General features: G+C 41.0%; 1 protein-coding gene across 4 annotated transcripts in view; it reads left to right on the top strand.

The window, feature by feature from the left end:
* Positions 1–20,589, top strand: part of wdpcp (WD repeat containing planar cell polarity effector) — a 179,791-nt gene that overhangs the window by 31,801 nt on the left and 127,401 nt on the right. Inside the window, exon 1 of one of the 4 annotated variants that reach the window (XM_073051200.1) lies at positions 7,348–7,402. The exons of the other annotated variants lie outside the window; for them this stretch is intronic. The gene's annotated coding sequence lies outside the window, so the exon portion shown is untranslated. Of the gene's footprint in view, positions 1–7,347; positions 7,403–20,589 lie in introns of those variants that run through there. 4 annotated transcript variants of the gene reach the window in all.

The following is a 20,589-nucleotide window of genomic DNA, read 5'->3' as shown; positions in this document are numbered from 1 at the left end:
AGGCTACTGTGGGAGGCAAGTTAGGAGATTGCTGAGCCTCTGTTGATGATCTTTGCATCATCAATAGAGACAAGAGAGGTTCCAGAGGATTGGAGGGTTGCAAATGTTGTTCCTTTATTCAAGAAAGGGAGTAGAGATAGACCAGGAATTTATAGACCATAGAAATTTTTAATAATAGAATAGAATAATTATAGAAATTCTAGTCTTACCTCAGTGGTTGGTAAGTTGATGGAGAAGATCCTGAGAGGCAGGATTTATGAACATTTGGAGAGGCATAATATGATTAGGAATAGTCAGCATGGCTTTGTCAGGGGTAGGTCGTGCCTTACAAGCCTGATTGAATTTTTTGAGGATGTGACTAAACATATTGATGAGGGAAGAGTAGTAGATGTAGTGTATCTGGATTTCAGCAGGGCATTTGATAAAGTACCCCATGCAAGGCTTATTGAGAAAGTAAGGAGGCCTGGGATCCAAGGGGGCATTGCTTTGTGGATTGAGAACTGGCTTGCCCACAGAAGGCAAAGAGTGGTTGTAGACGGATCATATTCTGCATGGCAGTCAGTCACCAGTGGAGTGCCTCAGGGATCTGTTCTGGGATCCCTTCTCTTCGTGATTTTTATAAATGACCTGGATGAGGAAGTGGAGGGATGGGTTAGTAGGTTTGCTGATGACACAAAGGTTGTAGGTGTTGTGGATAGTGTGGAGGGCTGTCAGAGGTTACAGCGGGACATTGATAGGATGCAAAACTGGGCTAAGAAGTGGCAGACGGTGTTCAACCCAGGTAAGTGTGAAGTGGTTCATTTTGGTAGGTCAAATATGATGGCAGAATATAGTATTAATGGTAAGACTCTTGGCAGTGTGGAGGATCAGAAGGATCTTGGGGTCCGAGTCCATAGGACACTCAAAGCAGCTGCGCAGGTTGACTCAGTGGTTAAGAAGGTGTACGGTATATTGGCCTTCATCAATCGTGGAATTGAATTTAGGAGCCGAGAGGTAATGTTGCAGCTGTATAGAACCCTGGTCAGACCCCACTTGGAGTACAGTGCTCAGTTTTGGTCGCCTCACTACAGGAAGGATGTGGAAGCCATAGGAAGGGTGCAGAGGAGATTTACAAGGATGTTGCCTGGATTGGGGGGCATGTCTTATGAAAGCATATAGCTAAGCTTTCTCGTGTACTGGGTAGTTAATAACTGATTTTTCTGTTGCCAAGATCTTCATCTCTTCGGTCAGAAATAGATTAACTGGCTTTTTAATTTATTTGTTAGTAATGAAATATATATGCACAAATTAGCTGGGATATTTGAAAATCAAAAATACTGTCCAGCTAAAAACATTATTATACAGTTCATTGACATAGATGACCAACAACAATGGACCCAGCACAGATTGATCTCTGTGGTGCACCATTAGTCATTGGCCTCTTGTCAGAGAAGCTACCATCTACAACAACTCTCTGGCTTCTTCTGTGAAGCCAATACCTAATCCAGTTTACTACTTCATCTTGAATGCTAAGTGATCACACCTCCCATGTGGGAACTTGTCAAAGGCCTTGCTGAAGTCCAAGCAGGCAACATCCACTACCTTACCTTCATCAACTTTCCTGGTAACCTCCTCGAAAAACTATATAACATTTGTTAGACACAGCTTATCATACACAAAACCATATTGACTGTCCCTAATTAGTCCCTGTCTATCCAAGTGCTTATATATCCAGTCCTTTAACATACCTTCCAATAACTTCCACACTTCTGATCTCAGGCTCACCAGCCTGTAATTTCCTGGTTTATTCTTAGAGCCTTTTTTAAACAATGGAACAACATTAGCTATCCTCCAATCCTCCGACACCTCAATCGTAGCAAAGGATGTTTTAGCTATCTTTGCGATTTCTGCACTAGAGTCCCATAGAGTCCAAGGAAACACCTTGTCAGGCCCTGGGGATTTATCCACCCTAATTTGCATCAGTACAACAACACCTCTTCCTCTGTAATCTGTATAGTGTCTGTGACCTTGCTGCTGCATTTCATCACATCCATAGACTCTGTCCATCTTCCAAGTAAATACAGATGCAAAAAAAATCCATTTAAGATCTCCTTTGTCTCTTTCGGCTCTATGCATAGATTACCACTCTGATCTTCCAGAGGACCAATTTTGTCCCTTGTTAACCTTTTGCTCTTAATATACAGTATTTGCGGAAGTCCTCGGGATTCTCCTTCACTTTGTCTGCTAGAGCAACCTCCTATTTCTTTTAGCCCTCCTGATTTCCTTCTTAAGTGATCTCTTGCATTTCTTATACTCAATTACCTCATTTGGTCCTGCCTGCCTATAGCTGCTATGCACCTCCTTTTTCTTAACCAGTGCTTCAATATCTCTCAAAACCCAAGGTTCCATAAACCTGTTATCCTTGCCTTTTATTCTGACAGGAACATATAAATGTTGTACTCTCAAAATTTCACTTTTGAAGGCCTCCCACTTACCAAGTATTTCTTTGATTTAAAACAACCTGTCCCAATCCACTCTTGCCAGATCTTTTCTGATACCATCAAAATAGGCTTTTTCTCCAATTTAGAATCTCAGCTCAAAGACCAGACCTATCCTTTTCCATAATTATATTGAAACTATTGGCATTATGAGCACTAGAGCAAAATGTTCCCCTGCACTAATTTCTGCCACCTGCCCTGTCTCATTCTCTAATAGCATATCGTTGGGTCTTCTATGTACTGATTAAGGAAACTTTACTGAACATAGCTCAACTTGTGATACCATTTGGAGATGAAATGAAGGCAATAAACAGCTTCCCTGAGTATCTCTTTGTCCTGCTCTCATAGCTATGTGAACAATGTAGCCAGCCTTGTTAGCGTAAACAGAGTATAGACAATTAGTTTTACAGATGTAGCTCTGGATGCCTTGGCAGATATAGTGTAGAGAAGTAGGAATACACTAATGAGGCTATGATGTGGGAAATAGAAATAATGGGATTAATGTAATTGCTTTAAGAGTTGGTGTACACTCAATGGACCATTTGTTTTTCTCCTGTGTCCTAAGATAATACAAAATAATGTGGAAAATTCACTGACTTTGCGTTCGTATCCACAAACATATGAACACATACCTTTTATCAGCAACAAAGTTAATATTCTCATATATTGTTACCTGGTATTCATTTGCAATACCCACTTAACACTAACCTTAATCAATCTTGACTCCTACCCACTATTTGCATCACCCAGCAATCCCTCACATATTGTACTTATGACATCACTCTCACTCATACCTTCCAGTTTAAACATATTCCCAGTAAACCATGGAAGGCATGTTATCTGCACAGATACAACACATGCATTAGTGTTTTCTTCTTTATAAAAAAAAGTATCATATATTGGGAATAGATTGGCAGCAATGTCCATCAGCTCACTTACCTTGAGGAAACGATGTGAGAATACTGAGAAGGTGTACATTTTGGCTGTTTGCATGTGTGTGGATAGCTTGGGGTTCGGTGAAAAGAAAGAATGCTATACATCCGTGTCTGCTTGTGGATTATGGAATGGTGGTGCAAGGTATGTGGCTGTGCAAACTATGTGTGAGTGCAAAACTGGAAGATGAATGTCCTGTAGTTCTTCCTATTGTTCACCAGGTTTATCTTTTGTGCTAATACAAAGTAATTGATGAATCCATTTCTGCTCAAATTGGCAGGGTTGGTGTCAAATGAACATTGCTTGAAAATTGAAGTTACTGAATACAAACTTGGTTACTCTGTCATACTTGTGATACTACTCTAAACAATTTGTTGAGTAACATAAGTCACAGTATAAATGATTTAAGATCACAGATTTAAAAATAGAAAGCAGCTGGCAACTTTGGAGATAATTGACAATGCTGGAGTCCTTAGTTTTTCAGACACGTTCCAAATATCCTGATGATTTCACTTTCTTTTTAACCCTGTACTGAGCCCCCAACAAACACGAGGAAATCTGCAGATGCTGGAAATTCAAACAACACACACAAAATACTGGTGGAACACAGCAGGCCAGGCAGCATCTATAAGGAGAAGCACTGTTGACGTTTCGGGCCGAGACCCTTCGTCAGGACTAACTGAAAGACCCTTCGTCAGGACTAACTGAAAGATAGTAAGAGATTTGAAAGTAGTGGGGGGAGGGGGAAATGCAAAATGATAGGAGAAGATCGGAGGGGGTGGGATGAAGCTAAGAGCTGGAAAGGTGATTGGCGAAAGTGATACAGGGCTGGAGAAGGGAAAGGATCATGGGACGGGAGGCCTCGGGAGAAAGAAAGGAGAGGGGAAAGCACCAGAGGGAGATGGAGAACAGGCAAACAACTTAATATGTCAGGGATGGGGTAAGAAGGGGAGGAGGGGCATTAACGGAAGTTAGAGAAGTCAATGTTCATGCCATCAGGTTGGAGGCTACCCAGCCAGTATATAAGGTGTTGTTCCTCCAACCTGAGTTTGGATTCATTTTGACAGTAGAGGAGGCCATGGATAGACATATCAGAATGGGAATGGGATGTGGAATTAAAATGGGTGGCCACTGGCAGATCCTGCTTTCTCTGGCGGACCGAGCGTAGGTGTTCAGCGAAACGGTCTCCCAGTCTGCGTTGGGTCTCACCAATATATAAAAGGCCACACCGGGAGCACCGGACGCAGTATACCACACCAGCCGACTCACAGATGAAGTGTCGCCTCACCTGGATGGTGCCCTGAATGGTGGTGAGGGAGGAAGTGTAAGTGCAGGTGTAGCACTTGTTCCGCTTACAAGGATAAGTGCCAGGAAGGAGATTGGTGGGAAGGGATGGGGGGGGAACGAGTGGACAAGGGAGTTGCATAGGGAGCAATCCCTGCGGAAAGCAGAAAGGGGGGGAGGGAAAGATGTGCTTGGTAGTGAGATCCCATTGGAGGTGGTGGAAGTTACGGAGAATTATATGTTGGATCCGGAGGGTGGTGGGGTGGTAGGTGAGGACAAGGGGAACCCTATCCCGAGTAGGGTGGTGGGCGGATGGGGTGAGGGCAGATGTGCGGGAAATAGGAGAGATGCGTTTGAGAGCAGCATTGATGGTGGAAGAAGGGAAGCCCCTTTGTTTAAAAAAGGAAGACATCTCCTTCGTCCTGGAATGAAAAGCCTCATCGTGAGAGCAGAAGCCCCCAACCCTGGTCCTGTCTCTGTTATTCCCCTCTACATGCAGTTCATTACCACTACTTCTCAATTAGTAGTTAATTTATCTATAGTCTTTTACTTAAATTACATTATTTTATATTTTGTATTGCTGAAGTCCTGTTTTCTGGAGTCAAGCTTTCTGTTCTTTTAGAGAGAACCAAGTCAAAAGTGTTGTTAAAATCTAATGAGCATAAGAGCCTAGAAGCTGGAAATTGAATTACTGTATCTTTTACTGCTGTTAATCAGCAGTTTGCCTAACCCTGCTGTGAAATTTACATTATGAACAAGAACTTTAGTTCTAAGAGTCATGGAATGGTGTTGTAGCATAAGACACATGGTGTCTTGTAAACGTATTCAGCCCCCAACCCTTTCACATAAATGTGTATTACAATCAGGGATTTCGATCAGTTTAACTGAGATTTTTTATTTGTGAAACACATGGTCCTTTTTTTTAACACACTAAACAGGGAAAATTGTAAAGCATGAAAAACTAAAATTCAAAAACTGAAATGTTAGCCATTCAAAGGTATTCATCCCCCTTTTCTCAGTACTTAGTCGAACCATCTCTCATGGCTTTAAGGCCAGCAGTCTTTTTGGATAAGTCTCTATTAACTTTTCATCATGTGATGGAGCAAGGTTTGCCCATTCCTCCCTGTGGGAGACTAGTGCAAAAATTGCAGGGGCCCTAACAGCGATATTTAAAACTTCCTGAGAGCCAGGTGAGGTACCAGAAGATTGGCTCATGTTGATCCACTGTTTAAGAGAGGCTCTAAGAATACACCTGGAAATTATAGGCCGGTGAGCTTGACATCGTAGTGGTAAAGATATTGGAAGGTATTCTAAGAGACTGTATATATGAATATTTGGATAGACAGGGATTGATTAGATATAGCCAGCATGGCCTTGTGTGTGGTTGGTCATGTCTAGCCAATGTCTAGGTATAGAGGTTTTCAAGGGAGTTACCAGGAAAGTTGTTGAAGGCAAGGCAGTGGATGATGTCTACATAGATTTCAGCAAGATATTTGACAAAGTCCCATATGGGAGGTTTCAAGAAAGTTTAGTTGCTTACCATTCAAGATGAGATAGATAGCAAATTGGATTAGATGTTGGCTTTGCAGGAGAGGCCAGAGAGTGGTAGTAGATGGTTGCCTCTCTAACTGGAGGTCTCTGATGAGTGGAATGCCGCAGGGATCAGTGCTGGGTCCATTATTGTTTGTCATTTATACCAATGATCTTGATGATAACGTGGTTAACTGGAGCAGCAAATTTGTGGATGTCACCAAGATTGGGGGTGTAGCGGACAGCGAGGAAGACTATCAAAGCTTGCAGTGGGAATTAGACCAGCTGGAAAAATGGCAGATGGAATTTAATGCAGAGAAGTGTGATGTGTTTCATTTTCGTGGGGGGGGGGGGGGGGGGAGGGAGAAACCAATCAGGTGAGCAGTAGGGCATTGAGGAGTGCGGTAGAACAAAGATATCTGGGAAAGTGGTTCCACAGGTGGATAGGGTCATAAAGAAAACTTTTGGCCCATTGGCCTTCATAGATCAAAGTACAAGAGTTGGGATGTTATGTTGAAATTGTATAAGATGTCGTTGAGGCCTAATTTGGCAATTGTGTGCAGTTTTGGTCACCTACCTATAGGAATGAAGTAAATAAGATTGATAGAGTACAGAGAAAATTTACAAGGACATTGTCTGTTCTGGTGAACCTGAGTAACAAAGAAAGATTAAGAATGAATAGGTTAGAAGATTGAGGGGAAATTTGATAGAGGTATACAAAATTATAAGGGATAATAGAAAGGGTGAATGCAAGCAGGCTTTTTCCACTGAGGGTGGGTGAGTTTTCACTAGAGGTCTTGGGTTAAATGTGAAAGGTGAAATGTTTAAGGGGAACATGAGGGGTAAGTTCTTCACTCAGAGAGTGGTGATAGTGTGGAACGAGCTGCCTGTACAAGTAGTGGATGTGATTTTGATTTCAACGTTTAAGAGAATTTGAGATATGAGAAGCTTGGAGGACTATGGTCTTGGTGCATGTCAACAGGACTAGGTTGTTTAAATGGTTCTGTATGGATCTGATGGGCTGAAGAGCCTGTTTCTGTGTTGCAGTTTTCTATGACTTGGTTTGTTGGGGAGCTGCAGTCAACAACAGCCTTGAGGTCCTGCCAGTGATGTTCGATTGGGTGAAGGTTAGGACTCTTACTAGGCCACTGAAGGGCATCAATATTCTTCATTTGAAGGTAATCCATGGTTGATCTGGCAGTATGCTTTGGGTTGTTGTCTTGCTGACCAGGTTAAGCTTTCTGGCAGAGGCCAGCAGGTTTATATCCAGCATCTGTATTTAGCAGCATTCATCTTACCATCAGTACTGAGCAGGTTTCCAGTCCCTGCTGTGGAAAAACATCCCCAGAGCATAATGCTACCTCCACCATACTTTACAGTAGGGATGGTATCTCCTGGCTGATACTCAGTATTAGATTTACACCACATGTACCACTTGGTGGTGAGGCCAAATGGTTCCACTTTAATCTCATGCAACCACAAGACCGTCTTCCACATATTTAGAGCATCTTCTTAGTGATGCTTTGCAAAATCTCTATGGGCAAGGATATGCTTTACTTTTAGTGGTACATGCGGCATTAATCTAATTCTGCAAAGATGTAAAGATGTTCCTTTGTGGATGAGCATTTCTGGCAGAGGTTGCAAATGAGATATCTATAGGTTTGGAGAGGTATATGTAGGTACGTTACCTGCATGCTTTTTGAGGAAACCTGCAATGACTGTGCTCTGGTCATGAACTGAAGGAAAAGCAGATAGATTTTCTCTTGTGTATGGAGCTTCAGTGACCTCCTTAATCCATCAGTGAACAGCAAATGGTGAGGTGTGACATGGTCAGCGTCCTGGAATAAACCTGAAGCTTGGATATTGAGAGTGACTATGACTTTGGTCCTCATATGGTCACATTTTGAACAAGAGGAAAGCTATATTTTAAGTTGTAGAAATGTAAGATCTTAGCATGGATAAATAAATATTTTGAGTGTTGCTTTCTAAATTGCACAGTTTCAGGGAGGGAAATGGCTAGAAAAACCTATTTGTTTACTGAATAATCAGAATTATCAGTTTTCAGATCAGTGGGGTTGAAAACTGCTTGTTTAACTCAAATGAATTTTGTACGGAGATGTAAAACATAGCAAATTCTGGAATCTGGAGCAACAAACAATCTGATGGAGGAAGTCAGTGGGTCAAACAGCTAGGTATTGTTGTAGAAAATCTTTGTGGACCTATCCAGAAAGCAACATTTCCACTGTAAGGATGTATTCACCAGCCTATTCAGATTCCTCTCATTTCATAAGCATTATCTTAGTGTATTGATGTCATAGAATCACAGAGTCAAAACACTACAGCACAGAAACAGGCCGTTTGGCCTATCTAATTTCTGCCAATACATACCCTTCCACAACCCTCCCATCCATGTATCTATCCAAATTTATCTTAAATGTTGAAATTGACCCTGCATCCACCAGTTGCACTAGCAGCTCATTCCACACTTTCAGCACCCTCTGAATGAAAAAGTTCCCTCTCATGTTCCCTTTAAGTATTTCACCTTTCACCCTTAATCCATGACCTCTAGTTGTAGTCTCAGCCAACCCCAGTGGAAAAAGCCTGCTTGTATTTACCCTATCTATTCCCCTCATAACATTGTATAAATCTATCAAATCTCCCTCAGTCTTTTGCACTCTATGGAATAAAGTCCTAACCTATTTAACCTTTCGTTATAACTCAGGTCCTCAAGCCCCATTAATATCTGCACTCTTTCAATCTTGTGTACATCTTTCCTGTAGGTAGGTGACAGAAACTAAACATATTACTCCAAATTAGTCCTCACAATGTCTTAGAGAATTTCAACATTCCAGCTTCTGTACTCAATGCATTGATTTATGAAGGTAATGTGCCAAAAGCTTTCTTTATGACCCTATCTACAAACGTGTACCTGTGACGGCACTTTCAATGAATTATACATCTGTATTCCCAGGTCCCTCTGTTCTACTGCACTCTTCAGTGTCCTGTCACTCACTGTGTATGACCTACCCTAGTAGTTCCTCCCAAACTGCAACACCTCATGCTAGTCTACATTAAATTCTCTCTGCCATTTTTCAGCCTGCTGCAGGTTTTTGACACTTTTCCTCACTAAAAAGATCATTTGGGTACTTTTATGCTAGGAAAAAGATTCTGGGGGAAATAAAATAATCTCAGTGAAAAACAATTTCCTGATGGGCAATAAATTGTTCAGAAGATTCTGCAGATGCTGGAAATCTTGAGCAGTACATACAAACTGCTAGAGAAACTTAGCAAGTGAGGCAGCATCAATGATGTAAACAGTCAGTCTGCATTTGGGTCAAGACCCTTCATCAAGTCTGGAAAGGAAGGGGGCAGAAGCCAGAATAAGAAGTTGAAGGAGTGGGAAGGAGTACAAGCTAACAGGTGATAGATAGAAGAGATAAAAGGCTAAAGAAAAATAAATAATAGGGGAGGACAGTGGACCATGGAAGGAGGGGAACCAGGTGATGGGCAGGTGAGGAGATGAAAAGGCATAAAAGGGTAGCCAGAATGGAGAATAGAAAAAGAGAGAAGGGGAGGGGTGAGTAATGTTCATGTCTTCAGGTTGGAGGCTATTCAGACAGAATGAGGTGTTGTTCCTCCAACCTGAGTTTGGTCTCATTGTGGCAGTTGAGGAGGCCATGGACATGTCAGAATGTGAAGTCAAATTGAAGTGGGTGGTGATTGAAATGAGATCCTGCCTTTTGTGTTGCACAGAATTGCTGTGCTCCTGGTTTTAATCAATTTTTATCTAATTGTCACTTTAAGCTTGTGTGAGCCAATTTGTTAGCCCTTGAATCAATTTGAGTTTCATTTTTAATGAGTGCTTTATAGAAGTCTCCATGTAGTAATATCCACAGTTCAAAGTCAATGTAATTTTATTTTATTTCTTTTGCCACAATTTATTTGAGCCAAGGCTTTTCAGCACTGTTTGAGCTAAATGAAAAGGGATAAAAATTAGGAATGATGATAGTCTGTGCTTTTCATTCCGGGTAAAAATCCTTCACCCCTGTATGCCCTGGAAATTCCAGAGCCAAAAGTGATTTTTTAAAAAACAACTATTTTAGTTCCTTGTAATACAGGGGGTATCTGTCTAATTTTGCCTTCATCATATCCAAGCTTCAGTCCTGTAACAAAAAAATTTTTTCTGCATTTTTGCTTGTAAGTCATTCCAAATTGCTTCTAAGCTACTGGTCACCCCAGGTTTGGCTCTCTTATATTCCAGATGGATGTTTTACTTTCCTGAGCATTATTAATCTAGACATCTGGTGGGGAAAAAAAAGATGCCTTCCACTTTCCATGAAGGAGACATCCATTTCCTGGACTCTGTCCCAGATGTTTTGTTTGCCAGCTCTACTTACCACCATGATAATTGCTTAGTAATGTTTTAGGATCCCACTTTCTAAATCCTTTTTAGGATTAACATACAAACATAGGAATTAGGGACAGGAGTTGTCCACTCATCCCCTCAGACCTGCTTCATAGAGTCACAGTGTGATTTGGCACCGATTTCCTACTTCTGCATCCCTTATACTCCACCAGACACTCATTTGCTCTCACAATCACACCTTTTAAAAATCTCTGTTTTGCCTGTGCTCCATTTGCCTGCAAGCAACCTACTCCATTCAACCTTTGTAAGCTCCTGCCTCGTACTATCAAAATTCACCTTGCCCCAATTTAGAACTTGAGCCTGTGGATCAGTTCTATTCCTTTCCGTAACTATTTTAAAGCGATTAGAACTATGATTACTTGTCCCAAAGTACTCCCCACTGTTACCTTGGTCAAAATTCAAAGTAAGTTTATTATCAAAGTACATATATATCCATATATATCACTGAGGTTTATTTTCTTGTGGACATACTCAATAAATCTATACAATAATAACCATAACAGAATCAATGATACACAAGCACAAGAAAATCTACAGATGCTGGAAATCCAAAGCAACACACACACAACTTGGGCATTTGACCAGAATGCAGAAGACAACAAACTGTGCAAATACAAAAAAAAAAGAATAAATAAGCGATAAATATTAAGAACATGAGATGAAATGTTCTTGAAACTGAGTCCATTGGTTGTGGGAAGATTTCAATGATGGGGCAAGTGAAGTTGAGTAAAGTTTGGTTCAAGAACCTGTTGGTTGATGATAGAAAATCTTCTTGAACCTGGTTGTGTGAGTCCTGAGGCTCCTGTACCTTCTTCCCCAATGGCAGCAGTGAGAAGAGAGCATGTTGTGGGTGGTGGGGTACTTGATAATAAATACTACTTTCCTGCGACAGCGTTTCATGTAGATGTGCTCAGTGGTGGGGGGGGGGGGGGGTTTTACCTGTAATGGACTTGGCCGTATCCACTACTTTTTGTAGGATTTTCCATTCAAGGGCATTGGTGTTTCCATACCAAGCTGTGATGTAGCCAGACAATATACTCTCCACTACATATCTATAGAAGTTTGTCAAAGTTTTAGATGTCATGCCGCACTTCCACTAATTCCTAAGGAAGCAGAGGCACTCTCATGCTTTCTTTGTAATTGCACTTATGTGCTGGACACAGGACAGCTCCTCCAAAATAATAACACCAAGGAATTTAAAGTTGCTGACACTCTCCACTTATTCTATAATCCAAGAGTAGGCCAGGCTTAGCCCTTTCCCCTAGTAAAGCCCACTGTACATTGTTCAAGAAAACTTTCCTGAATGCACAGCAAATTCCATCCCATCTAAGCCCTTAACAATATGGTGGTCCCAATCTCTATGAAAATAAAAACCTATTATTATTACAACTCTGCACAATCTCCCTGCATATTTGATCTCTTAATTCCCATTCACTATATGGTGACCTAAGGTACAATCCCACAATGTGATCATCCCCTTCTTATTTCTCTCCTCTACCCATAAAGCCTCACTTGATGCTCCTTCAGTAATTCTTCTTTAATCACTGCTCTGACATTCACCTTAATCAAAAGTACAAGTCCCCTCTTCCTTCTCCTCTGCCTCCATCACCCCCTAAAGTAGTGGTCGCCAACCCGTCGATCTTTGAGACTTTCCCAGTAGATCCCGAAAAAAATGAAAAGTACACAAATACTATTGAGAGATTGTTTCTGGATTGCGGGGTTTTAGTTCCCTTCTTTCTGCCCCGCACTACACAGTGTAATTCAGTGGTCCCCAACCACCAGGGCGCGAGGAAACGATATGAGTCAGCTGCACCTTTCCTCACTCCCTGTCATGCTCACTGTTGAACCTGAACCCACGCAAGGTCATCAGCCACCTAAACGCAGTGACACCCTCGCGCCAGGGATCACCGGATAGCCTTGGACAGCTGGCGGGAAGTGCCATTACTACTGGCCTGGAGTGCGGACAGATGGGCGCTGCCTCTAAACCTGTTTAGCACACCGAATATTCGTGGAGAACCCGGTGCTAAAATAATTGCAGACGGCCTAATTCAGGCTCAGGGTTTCATAAGTAGCAGAGCAGCTACCTTACTGCGATCTACTGAATCTACTTTCATAATGGCTGTAATATCCCAGTTCCATGTAGTTATCCAGGCCCAAAATTTATCTGCCTTACTATTTCAAACTATTTAATTTTTTTTAAATGCAATTTAACCCAATAGACCTCCTTCACTCCTGACCAATCTTCTTATCTGTCATGGCTATTCAACTTGGTATTACTCCGTCATTCAGTAAGATTGTTGATGATCTGATTATAACCAAATCAATGAATTCCAAATCTACACAGTGTACTTCAGGTGAGACTGAAAAATGCTGCTCATGATAATAGAATTGTAACCGTTGATGTTCTTTCTCATTTCATGTCCACTGGCTTCATCCTGTTATATTGGAGTAATTCCAGACATTGATTTCACATGTGATACCAGATCACTACTGTAAATCTATATGAAATTACGCAGGAACCTGACCAAATTAAATAAAAGATGATGATAATTGTTGGTTTTTGGTCATTCCAGGGCTCCTTTCTCAATTTTGATCCATAATAATGGTATTTTAATTGAGATATAGCCAGCCGGTGGTGTAGTGGCATCTGTACCAAACTTTGCATGCTTTCTATCAGTGCTGGGTTGAGTATCGAGCTAGCAACTCGGCCTCGTAAAAAAAAAACAGAGAAAAATGCTAAAGAAATGGTTTTGCCGCTCGTTGTACCACAAGGCGCGGATAGGAGCAACAACGAACTTAAACATTATCTTTGATTACTCATGCAGAGCAGATAATCAAGTAAAAACAATGTAGTGTTAAAAGACAGAGGTGTAGAAATTCATTTTGGAACACAAGCACTATAGAGACATTGTACTTTTCATTATACACCACTCCAAATTCACTGTTTTGAAAGTAGACATGACAATGGAAGGTTTAATACCCTGTAGTTCATGCTCTTTTGCTGAAGTTTCATCCTTCTGTTTTTTAGTATTATATAATGTGTCTTTGCTTGAATGTCATACAAATAACATAAGTACCGTAAGTTTACCACCTTTTTGAATGGGAAAGACATTTGATTTAACTGGAGAGAGCTGTCTCAAATTTTGATGGATGACGTATAATTTGCTGAAATATGCATTTTCTGTAGGATTCCTTTCCCAGCATTATGTATTTATCTGGAGTGAAATGCATTAACAACCAGTTGTAGGTCATTTTGCTTTGTTGAATGGCACCTTTTTGTGTGTATGACTGTTGCCTCTCTTTTAGAGTTTTAGAGGAAAATTTAGATCCTGCTGTCCTGGGTCACCTAAGATTGGGTACTCTGGGGAGTCCCAGTGCTGTGCTGGACTCAGGACCCTGCTTGATAAATTATAATCTTAACCTTCATCCTTCAGCATCCTGCTGCTTCCACCACACTAATAATTTTGCCATTGAAGTTCTCAGCCCTCTATTTACCCAATGTAATAACAATCTCAAGAGTATTCAACCCCCAGTCATGCTTCCAACAGGAATATGCTTGATTACAAACCAGCACATATGTTGGTTACAAAAATGTGCAGGGACTAGTCATGCGCACCCAAGGCCTTAGTTATTTGAGTACAGCTGCTGTGCCCATATAACCCACTCCTTGGGATACACTATCTCAGCAGTATTTTTTCTGCATTAAAAACACTAGTATAGGGTTTATTTTATACACAAGTTTGCACATGACTTCAAAATGGAATGCCGAGAAAGATAATAAGCAGAGTGCAGTAATAAGTTGGGTGTGGAGTTTCTTGCATGTGGTTGACAGCTTGTCAGAAAGTTTGATGGGGATTCATTCTCTCCGAAAAGAACAGAGGTTGTTTCAGGTGTACAATAAACTAATTGCATATCCCTTCAATGGATAATTGTCAGACTTCAGGACTCCTATCTAAATTTTCAGGAGTCTGATAACATTTTACAATAGTTCCATAAAAGTGACTGGAGGTGATTTTATTCAATTTTTGTATCATAGCCAAATTCTTCTGCAATTTATGTTTTTATGCTTTTTCTTTGTAAATAGTTAATGTTCTCTTTCTTGTTACATAGTTATTTACTTACACTTTGTTTTGGCATATTTTAACATAATTATTCAGTACAATGAAAACAGTTCTGGTCCTTTTACAAATCTTGTAACTGTTTACTTATGTCTTCATTGAAACTCCATAATTATCATTCATTTGTAATACCTCAAAATACACATTTGGGAAATTTTGGCTAATAACATAATATTGCCTAATGTAGAGATTTTTGATAGATGGCTAGGCAATAGGGTGGAAGTCATGACATGATAAAAATACGGGTATGTTTTAGAGTTAATTACTGCCATGCAGCAGAAGAAATTAGTATTTCCTGCTGGATATTTATATTATCTCGACTAATCATATTGAACCTGGACATCAGGTGAGAATATAAATGAAAATAATGCTACTAACAGGAAAATTAATGGAACAATACACTCATTAAAATCTTTTATCTAACTCTGATTATTAAACCTAACAATAGTGTCGCAACAATCTACTACCTGCACAATAATGAAATGGATACAACTCTGGTTTATGTAGCCTATCAGCACCAACAACAGAGCTTTACCAAGAGGGATTTCTTGCAGGTCGGCAGCAATTATTTAAAAAGGGAGCTTCAGGAGCGTTTGTCCATTGTCCGTGGCCTATCAGCGGCTATAACTGGAGCACCAATCGTGAGTTAGATAGCAGGGAAGGTTCAGGCATAAAAGGGAGACACAGCTTAGCAGAGCAGTCATCAAAGAAGTGTTCATCGATGGAGTGATCTGAGGCAGAGTAGTGGGGCTTTGGCTCATTCTGGCTTCAGCAATAACGGATCGAGGCAAGGTAAGTTATCTGTGAGGAATAGAAACAGGAAGTATGTCTGTGAGGCAGGTGTTCTGTACTGGGTGTCAGATGTTAGGTCTCTCAGTGGGAGAGCAATTTGGAGATAGTGATCACAATTCTATTTCCTTTACCATAGCATTGGAGAGGAATAGGAACAGACAAGTTAGGAAAGCATTTAATTGGAGTAAGGGGAAATATGAAGCTATCAGGCAGGAACTTGGAAGCATAAATTGGGAACAGATGTTCTCAGGGAAATGTACAGCAGAAATGTGGCAAATGTTCACAGGATATTTGTGTAGTGTTCTGCATAGGTACGTTCCAGTGAGACGGAAAGGATGGTGGAGTTACAGAAACCATGGTCAAAAAAGGCTGTTGAAAATCTAGTCAAGAAGAAAAGCTTACAAAAGGTTCAAAAAGCCAGGTAATGAGAGAGATCTAGAAGATTATAAGGCTGGCATGAAGGAACTTAATGAAATTAGGAGAATCACAAGGGGTCATGAGAAGGCCTTGACGAGCAGGATTAAAGAAAACCCCAAGGTATTCTACAGGCATGTGAAGAGCAAGAGGATGAGACGTGAAGAACAGGACCAATCAAGTGTGACAGTGAAAAGTGTATGGAACCAAAGGAGATAGCAGAGGTACTTAATAAATACTTTGCTTCAGTATTCACTATGGAAAAGGATCTTGGTGATTGTAGGGATGACTTACAGTGAATTGAAAAGCTTGAGCATATAGACATTAAGAAAGAGGATGCACAGGAGCTTTTGGAAAGTATCAAGTTGGATAAGTCTCTGGGACCAGACGAGATGTACCCCAGGCTACTGTGGGAGGTGAGGGAGGAGATTGCTGAGCCTCTGGCAATGATCTTTGCATCATCAATGGGGACGGGAGAGGTTCCAGAGGATTGGACTGTTGCCAATGTTGTTCCCTTATTCAAGAAAGGGAGTAGAGATAGCCCAGGAAATTATAGACCAGTGAGTCTTACCTCAGTGGTTGGTAAGTTGATGGAGAAGATCCTGAGAGGCAGGATTTATGAACATTTGGAGAGGCATAATAAAACTAGGAATAGTCAGAATGGCTTTGTCAAGGGGAGGTCGTGCCTTACGAACCTGATTGAATTTTTTGAGGATGTGACTAAACACATTGATGAAGGTAGAGCAGTAGATGTAGTGTATATGGATTTCAGCAAGGCATTTGATAAGGTACCCTATGCAAGGCTTATTGAGAAAGTAAGGAGGCATGGGATCCAAGGGGACCTTACTTTGTGGATCTAGAATTGGCTTGCCCATAGAAGGCAAAGAGTGGTTGTAGACGGGTCAAATTCTGCATGGAGGTTGGTGACCAGTGATGTGCCTCAGGGATCTATCTGTTCTGGAATCCCTTCTCTTGATGATTTTTATAAATGATCTGGATGAGGAAGTGGAGGGATGGGTTAGTAAATTTGCTGGTGACACCAAGGTTGGGGGTGTTGTGGATAGTGTGAAGGGCTGTCAAAGGTTACAGCAGGACATCGCTAGGATGCAAAACTGGGCTGAGAAGTGGCAGATGGAGTTCAACCCGGATAAGTGTGAGGTGGTTCATTTTGGTAGGTCAAATATGATGGCAGAATATAGTATTAATGGTAAGACTCTTGGCAGTGTGGAGGATCAGAGGGATCTTCGGGTCCGAGTCCATAGGACACTCAAAGCTGCTGCACAGGTTGACTCTGTGGTTAAGAAGACATATGGTGTATTGGCCTTCATCAACCGTGGGTTTGAGTTTAAGATCCGAGAGGTAATATTACAGCTTTATAGGACCCTGCTCAGATCTCACTTGGAGTACAGTGCTCAGTTCTGGTCACCTCACTACAGGAAGGATGTGGAAACTATAGAAGGATGCAGAGGAGATTTACAAGGATGTTGCCTAGATTGGAGAGCACATCTTATGAGATTAGGTTGAGTGAACTCGGCCTTTTCTCCTTGGAGTTACGGAGGATGAGAGGTGACCTGATAGAGGTGTATAAGATGATGAGAGGCATTGATCGTGTGGATAGTCAGAGGCTTTTTCCCAGGGCTGAAATGGCTAACACGAGGACACAGTTTTAAGGTGCTTGGAATTAGGTACAGAGGTCATATCAGGGGTAAGCTTTTTTACACACAGAGTGGTGAGTGCGTGGAATGGGCTGCCGGCGATGGTGGTAGAGGTGGATACGTTAGGGTCTTTTAAGAGACTCTTGGATAGGTACATGGAGCTTAGAAAAATAGAAGGCTTTGGGTAATTCTAGGTAATTTCTAAAGTAAGTACATATTTGGCACTGCATTGTGGGCTGAAGGATCTGTATTGTGCTATAGGTTTTCTATGTTTCTGTGTAGAACATAAGCCTGAAAAGCTTGTTTTATCTGTACTTTCTGTTTGTGCAGAATGATTGCAATGACACTATAGCTTTCAAACCAAATTCTTATAATATAACCATGAACATGGAGAAATTGATTTGAATGTCAAGAATTTGATGACCACACTGATGAGTGTTGTGACCTTTCTTCTTGCTGAATGTCACACGTGCAAATTATTATAAGGTGCTATGATGAGACAAAAATTGATGACTTTAGAACATAACTGTATGAGAAAAATCATAGTGATTTTAGAGAAAATAAATTTAAACTATAACATATTGTCCTGTTTTCCATTCAGCAAAACTTTTAAGTAGCAGTAATATTTCCCTCAGATATTACTTCTGTTGGTTTAACATCATTGTGCAATCTGTATTGCAGACATCCCACTCTGCAAAAACTCATTTCAGGGAGGTATCCCCACCACTCCCGCCTCCCGCAACCCTATACCCCCTCCCCCCACCCGGTCAATCTCCAAGGGTGTATGTATACAGGGCATTTGATTATGAAAGGACACAACAATTTATTTGATCACATATTGAAACTATTTTTTTTATTTTTATATATATATATATATACACACACACATATACATATACATATATATATACACACACACACACACACACACACACGCACACACACAGAGATATATATATATATATAAAAATGTGAATGCAAGTAGCTTTTCAATTTCTTTTGCAAACTTTCCTTGTACTGTGACGTGGCTTGCTTGGCAGATTTGAGCATTTTGCCGAAAGTCTCAACATCATTGCAGTCTGTGTCAATGAATTTGTTAATTTTGCAAGACATCAGATTCACAATTGTTTTGTGAGACAGCTGACTTCTGAATTCTGTCTTAATGTGACGCACTATGCTGAATGCCCTTTCTTCATCACAATTAGAATTTGGCAGCACCAAAAGCAGCTTCATCAACTGGCAGAGCTCTGAATCTCAACTGCCCTGTGCTCACAGATTTTACTTTGAACAGCTTCCCCCAGAACTCATCAACTGGCAAACTTTTGTAGTTCGGTACCAGTCCTTCAAGGTTAGTTGAGATATAATCCAGGACTTCCAAGTGGAGCTGTTCTCTTGCATCTGCCTTGATCACATTTGGAAATCTCTCTGCCAAAGTCAAAATCTGCTCTGGATTCACCTCATGACCCTTTTTACCCCTATTAGGCAGGGGTACACTTTAGTGTAGTCTGGAGTGAAGTACGTTTTATATTTTCTTTTTTTGGAACACTCTGCCATGGCACTGCAGGATAATAAACTGAACTGATGGACAATGAAAGAGAGAGAGAGATCGACTGTAAAGCCCGTCCACAAAGAAAACTGATAGGTCTACTTAGCACAAAGAGAGACCAGTTAGGATGCTCTCTCTGTCACTCTCTCACTACGTCTGTCACTCATTCTCTCAGTCTCTGTGTGTCTCACTCTTGCGAGCTCTCTCTTGCTCTCAAAAAATCGATTTCTGGGATATTGTATATAATTTGCAGGTGTCAGGGAGCCACTATCAATATGTGGGAGACTCCTGGAACTTCCGGGAGAGGTGGGATATCTGGTATTGTAACAAAGAGTTCTGTCTCTGAATGCTAGAGCAACTAGTAGAACTTGACTGTTCACAGATTAGTCTTGTCAGCTGATCGTATATTGTTGTCAGAGGCAGTAATGGTACCTTCTTCACAGTTGATGGGGTGGGGGGGGTGGAAATGGAGTAAAAATGTGTTCAAAATAATGGACTTTTGCAACACAATCGAATATGTTTCAACTTCTCACTAACCTCCCCATCTCATTAAAACCAGGAAAAGTTATTGCAGTTAAATCTGATAACATCATCCCTGTCAATCATTATTAAACATGAAACAATTAATTGTATCAGGAAGAAAGCAGGATTTAAATGTGAATTAAAACCTCCGAAACGTTAATTTGTAAAGGATGCAGGGATAACTGATCTGGTATTAAGTATTACAAAGGGGTATCATCCTGGACCTTCGTTTGCTGATTTAAAAAATAACTTGACATCGAAGTATTTCTGTCTGAATGAGGATGTCAAACTAGGACCGTAGTGGAACGACTTCCTATTTGGAACTAGTGTAGGGAAAATCCAGACCTGGCTGAACCTTGACTGAGGTTCCTGCGTTGGTTGAAGGTCAATTTTGGCAATAACAATTGTGTTTGTTTGTCTGTTTGTGCAGCTTGTCTGATGTGTATTTGGAGGTGACTGTAGAGGCCAGTTCTTGAATGGCATAGACGTACACAGTGGGGATAAGGGAGTTGTCCTGATTCCGTAGGCATGGCTTTTGTTGTTGCTTTCCTCTTCTGTTGGGCAGTCTCCAGGACCATGTAACACCTATCTTCTAAATTGCTGTGAGCAAATTTAACCAAGGTGCCCAACACAGTTCTGTCTCATGCCCTCTGTTCCAGATAGCAGGCAGCAAGCCCACTATAGGCAACGCTGGCTTTCACACAGTCTTTATATCTCTTACAGCATCTACCATGGTTTCTACATCCCCATGATAACTGGCCATAGAGCAGCTGCTTAGGGAGTCTGGAGTCCTCCATGTGTCTCACATCTCTGGTCCAATGAAGTTGTGCTTTCAGGATGATGGTTTCAATAGTAGTCTTTGTGCTATTGAGGACTTCCAGGTTTGTGATAC

This window comes from Hemitrygon akajei, chromosome 7 (assembly GCF_048418815.1).
Source record: "Hemitrygon akajei chromosome 7, sHemAka1.3, whole genome shotgun sequence".
NCBI lineage: Eukaryota > Metazoa > Chordata > Chondrichthyes > Myliobatiformes > Dasyatidae > Hemitrygon > Hemitrygon akajei.
This window is presented reverse-complemented; position numbering and strand designations above follow the sequence as displayed.